This window comes from Octodon degus, unplaced genomic scaffold (assembly GCF_000260255.1).
Source record: "Octodon degus isolate 3935 unplaced genomic scaffold, OctDeg1.0 scaffold00224, whole genome shotgun sequence".
Classification (NCBI taxonomy): Eukaryota; Metazoa; Chordata; class Mammalia; order Rodentia; family Octodontidae; genus Octodon; species Octodon degus.
Genome location: NW_004524800.1, coordinates 710,889 through 716,859, shown reverse-complemented (window position 1 = coordinate 716,859; position 5,971 = coordinate 710,889). Strand labels below are relative to the sequence as shown.

At 34.4% G+C, this 5,971-nt stretch overlaps 1 pseudogene; it reads right to left on the bottom strand.

Moving 5' to 3' along the window:
- Nucleotides 1-5,089, bottom strand: part of LOC101571434 — a 9,231-nt pseudogene extending 4,142 nt beyond the window's left edge.
- Nucleotides 5,090-5,971: the final 882 nt, after the last annotated feature.

The window sequence follows — 5,971 nt, the reverse complement described above, 5'->3', positions numbered from 1 at the left end:
GCATCTTGTACAGCAATTAACCACTAAGAAGAATATATGCAGTGTATTATTTGTTGAAACTGTACTTTCCATTTGATTTGAAACTGTCTCATTGCTATATGTTTATCAATAAAACTTTGAAAAGAAAAAAAATAAAGTTAGAGTCCCCAAGTCAAAAAAAAAAGAAAAAAAAAAGATTAAATTAGGATTACAAGTGAAAAAATTAAAAGTGATACAGAATTTCACTTAACAAAGTAATGTGAATTTCACAGTATTTGTTATAAAACATAGTGTTGTCTTCCAACCAGTTATTCATATTACCAGTTTTATGCATATAAAATTGAAGAGGAAAGCAAAGAAGAAGGAAATTATAAGAAACTATGAAGAAAAGATGCACAATTAAAAAAAAGGAGATGAAACAAATTAAGCATAACTGCTCCTTTCTATAGATCAGCAGATATGCAAAGTACAAAGCACCAACTCTTAAATCCATTCATACTTTGTATCTTTGTTTTTGTCTTGATTTCATTGTTTTCTGCCCTCTTTTTATAATTTCCCTTCATGTATTAGATTTTTGTTTATTTATTTATTTATTTATTTATTTATTTATTTTTTGGTGGAACTATGGATTGAACTCAGACCCTTGCGCTTGCCAGGGAAACACTTAATCTACAGAGCCATCTCCCCGGCCCCCTTAGATTTCTATTTAGATTGTTCTTATTTGCCTTGAACACTGAAGAGCATTGCTAGGTTAATTAATTTGGCTTGCTGTTTTTGTGATGTAGGCATATAAAGTTGTAAACTTCAGTCTTAGGACTGCTTTCATTGTGTCCCATATATTTTAGTATGTTATTCCAGCATTATCATTTAGCTCTAGAACAGGTAGCTTTTGATAGGTATAAAGTTCTTCTTTTTAAGGAAATTATGTTACTGAATCTTCATGTCAGGGTGACAATTTGTGCTTTCTACTCTTGCTGCATTTTGCTACTGATTTCCAATGGTGAGGAGGGAATAGATGTAGGGGTGGAATGCATGTGCAGAAAGAGATGATGCAATTGTGAGTTGATGGATACTCATGGTTACTTTGAGACTTTTGTTTACCACTGTTCCCTATAAAATTATATCAGAAATGCCAGGAAAATTGATGTACTACAAAGTTCATATATAAGAGAATATAGAGCCAACAAAGTACATATCAGAAATGTTCAGTATTGGCAAGCAACTCCTTATTGAAACCTTTCACATTTAAGCATACATGTTCATATTAAGTCAGATGAGGTAAAACAGTGAATACATAACATTTTCCAACAAACATATATTGAGCACCTTCTGTATGTCTGGTACTCTGCTGGATTACTGAGATATCATAAATGAAAATATGCATGGTCTCAGTCATCTGGGAACTACAAAAATGACAGCACAATGTGACAATATTAAGAACTAAAATGTATACAATACATTGTTGACCTTTAGTGATGGAGATTTCATGAAGAGAAGAAGCTAGGTCTTATATGAGGGTCATTATCTTGGTAATGTGAAGAATGGGTGGGAAAATATAAAATTTCAAAGGCCAAACTTACTGTACTAAGAGCTACTAAACAATAAAGTTCTGATATTTTAAGACAGTGATAATTAAGAAAGTTGCTGTGGGAAAATAAGAAACATATTTATGATGTTGATTCCAACAACATTTGAGGTTGTTTGCATACTGGAAGACGTTTTTGGGCAGACTACAGTCAAGGTACAAAGATAGTTTTCTGGCTTTGGCAAGTAGATGAGTTGTACTGTCCTTACATATGATGAAAAGTACTGGAAGAAGGTCATGCAGAATGAAAGAAAATATAATGATCTCAAGATATATTCATACTAATTATCAACCCAAATTATTGAAAATATACTTTATCTTTCTCCAAACTTACCATCTTTTACAGCTCTTTATTTATTTTCTAAAATTTGGGCTGGAGAGATGGCTTGTAGAATAAGTGCTTGCCTGGCAAGTGCAAGGGCCTGAGTTCAATCCCTGATTCAGCAGAAAAATAAAAAATAAAAAATAAATAAATAATTTAATACACTTAGTAAATATCTGACTTCATCATGTCTAACATATTTTTGCTTGTAGTGCATACAAATATTTTAAATATTGATTAACAAATACACATTGTTTCTTTTTCTTTTTTGATGGTACCAGTGATCCAACTCTGGAACTTGCACTTCTCAGGCAAGCAATTATTCCACTGAGCAATCTCCCCAGCCCCACCAAAGTGTGTCTTGTAACACTGATGCGACACATCCCAATCACACAGGTGATGTAACAATGACTAAAAATTGTGCATCTCTGGAGTTTAATATCAGCCTTAGCAATGTAGTGAAATCTCACTGTTTTTTTTAAATCAAGGAAATGAATTGTTTTGTTCATATTTTTTCTTTCTTTGTTCATCAAATCCCACAAAACTATAAAATTACAAGCGTTATTTCTTTTGTAATTATTGTATTAATAATAGGAATCTGTCTTTGCTTGCCACAATAGTATCTCCTTTAAAGATGTTCATTTTAAAGATGAGAGAAGGAGTGAAGCAGAATAGGAGAGGAAGTACAGCTTTAGAATCAGATCTCATGCAGCTGATGGTCTATTGGCTCAATCTGAATTATTGATTTCATGAAACAATTTTAAGGGTGAAGTATAAGATACTATGGGAAATATGTAAAAGAAAAAAAAACATAGTCCAAAGGACCAAAGATGGTTCCCTGAAAAAAATTATTATTTCATCTACTGAATAATGCAAATAACAAGTTTAAAATGAAAAATAGGAAATAAGTGTATATCAATCTGTTTCTGAGGCTATAATAAAAATATTTTAGAAGGGAAATTGAAAAACCAAAATTAATTTCTTAGATTTCTGGAGGCTAGAAAGTCTGAGAAAAAAATCACCAACAGATTCAATCTCTAGTAATAACTCCCCTCTGATTTCAGTATTGTGCATTGTTATTGTACACTTCCATGACAACAAAACATATTTCGATGCTTTCCTAATCCTCTTTTATAAAAGTCACTATACATTCATGAGGACTATGTTAGATTTATATTACTATAATAAATAACTGAGAAATACAACTTTTTAAGAGATAGGTTTACGTTGTCCAATACTTTTAGATGCTTCAGCGCCTGATCCATTGCTTTGGACTTTTGCCAGCACATCATGGTGGAATATAGCACAGTGAAACTGTTCAATTGATAGGCAGGGAGTAATAAAGAGAAAAATATAGGACCATGGTCTCCAATGCTTCCTGAGTACATGCCTATAATGACCCAAAAACCTCCCACTAGGACTCACCTTTTAAGATCTCTACTTCTTCCTAAGAAGGCTGTGCTTAAAACCAAGCCTTTATTATATATAACTTTGGGAGACTGCTAAAATACAAATGATAAGGCAAGCAGAACCTCCACAAGTTAATCACTTCCCAAAATGTCCCTTCTCTGAAATATTAGAATCTTTCCTTTTAAGATACAACATATGAATTTTTGAAAGGGACACAGTCAAATCATAACTATCCAACCTTGACCCCAAAATTCATATGTTTTGTGTTCTAATGGCCATTTTTCTGTGTTACAATTCTTGCTAATATAAGTCAATTAGTATTTTAATTATTATTAATATGACTGCACTGTCATAGCACTTAATCTATTTTATGCTTTCTCTTCTAAAATGAGCCATAACTGAGCCAAGCTGTTGGCTCCTACTCACCTTGATAAGTGGCTAACTGATAGCCACATTGACAACTATGCAATATGTAAATAAGAAAGTTGGTGTCCAGTACCTTCCTACCACCTTTGACAACTTCAGTCGGAGATATTATTCCTTCTAAAGTTATAAATTTTAGAGCTTTTAGACTGTCACATGAGACTCATCTTGCTGTGACTTCACTGATTTGAGTATTCACTCCACATTATTTTTAGAGTATTAACTCCAATGATTACCTAAAATCTAAGTCAGATATGAGTGAAACCTCAAGGTATGATACATCCGGGTGTAAATTACTTCTCCATCCCTGAAGTTTCAAATTCAGACAAGTTATACCATGTGACAAGTAAAGTATAAACATTGGTATTCTAAAAGTGAGAAACAATCAAAGAATAACTTGTCCTATATAAATCCATGGGCCCAACATGCCAACAATCATAAATCATGAGGTGACAATAATCTTTGACTCCATGTCCTATCACACACTAGAGCAAGGGTTAAACCTCTGGGGCTCCAAGTAGACCTGCCCCATGACTCTGCTGGGCTTAGTCCATGGAACAATTCTAACATGTTGGAGTCAAATGCCTGTAGGTCTCCAAGGCTGAAGTTGCACATTGATTGCTTTATTCATTTGTAGCATCAAGTGTTACCCTATTAAACATTGAACTTGTAGGTGCACACTGTGATGGCCTTGATCTCATTGGTCACACAAAACATTAATCCAGTAAAGTTTCTCTCCAGCAGTTCTGACTTCAATGTTTCTTTGCATTTTGTCCTGGTGGAGACTTTTTTTCTGTAGTGCTACTGCACATAGCAGTTCCATTCCTAAGCTCCAAAGCTTTCTGAGTTATCCTTTGAAATCCCAGTGGAAGTAGCCATGTGTATCATGCATCTTTCAACTAGCACCACCTAGATCCTGACTACATTTAACACCTGGGGCCTCCTCAGCAATGACCTGAGCTATACCCAGAGCTTTCTGAGACACAGATAAAAGGAAATATATACTAAATAGAATTTATAAAACAAGGGGCTAGGGATACAGCTTGTCCGTACAGTTCCTGCCTGGCAAGCACATGGTCCCAATACCAAATGAGAGAGAGAGAGAGAGAGAGAGAGAGAGAGAGAGAGAGAGAGAGAGAGAATTACAAAATAAAAAATGAAAAGGACCTGATTGCTGAGGACCCCTAGACACTTAGGGCTTTCCTTTAAAACTGCTCTGCCCTTAAGATGCTAGAACGCTACATATGTGACAGGAGGGGTAGCTCCAAAGATCTAAGACATATCTTCAAGGTCATTCTTCTATTGTTTTGATGAATAACACTTACCATCTTGTCATCCATAATCTCTTTACCAAATGTTCTTTTGGCCATGCCATTGGCATTCTCTCCCAAACACACTTTTTTTTTTATTTTTCACAGTACTAGGCTGAGAACTTTCCAAATTTGTACATTCTGCTTCTTTTATGATTTTAAATTTCATCTTTAATTCATTTCTATCTTCTTGCACTTAGTACTAAAAGCATTGAAGAGAATCCATGCAGCTCCCTGAGTAATTTGCTTAGATATTTTTTCTGCCAAATATCCTAGTTCTGGTTTTGAAAAAGTTTTGGTACTTAGGTGCAAAACTTCAGTCAAGTTCTTTGCTAATTTGTAGCAAAAAGGGCCTATGCTCCAGTGCCAATCACCTGTTCCTCATTCCCATCATCATAACTGGTCCTTTCTGTCAGTATTTCTCCCCATATTCCAATCAAGACCACTTAAGTATTCTCTGTAAAAATTAAGTCTGTAGCTCACCTCTTCTTCTTAGCCTTTACCAGAGTATTCCTTTATGGTGTCACCCATGGACTGTACCTATTAGCCAGTTACTTTCTTCCACATTTTTGGGTAGTAGAGTAACAACAACTTGTCAGTATCAATTTTTGTCTTAATTGAATTATCTGGCTATCGCAAAATACCTTAGGTTTGTTAATTTATAAATAATGGAAATTTATTTCTCATGATATAGGAAGGTGGAACATGCAAGATCAAGGCTCTGGAAAGTTTAATGTTTGTTGAAGACTATCTGCAAATCTGTGCAGTTACCAGTAGTACCTAAGCCTACAACAGTTATAGATACCTAGGAATAAATTCTTAACTCATTAACAGTCGTGTCACACTTCCCTCCTTCCCAACCCCGGAGGCCATTAATTCTATTTTCCTTCTTTATGATTTTGCTTATTCTAGATAGCTCATACAATTGGAATTGAAATTACT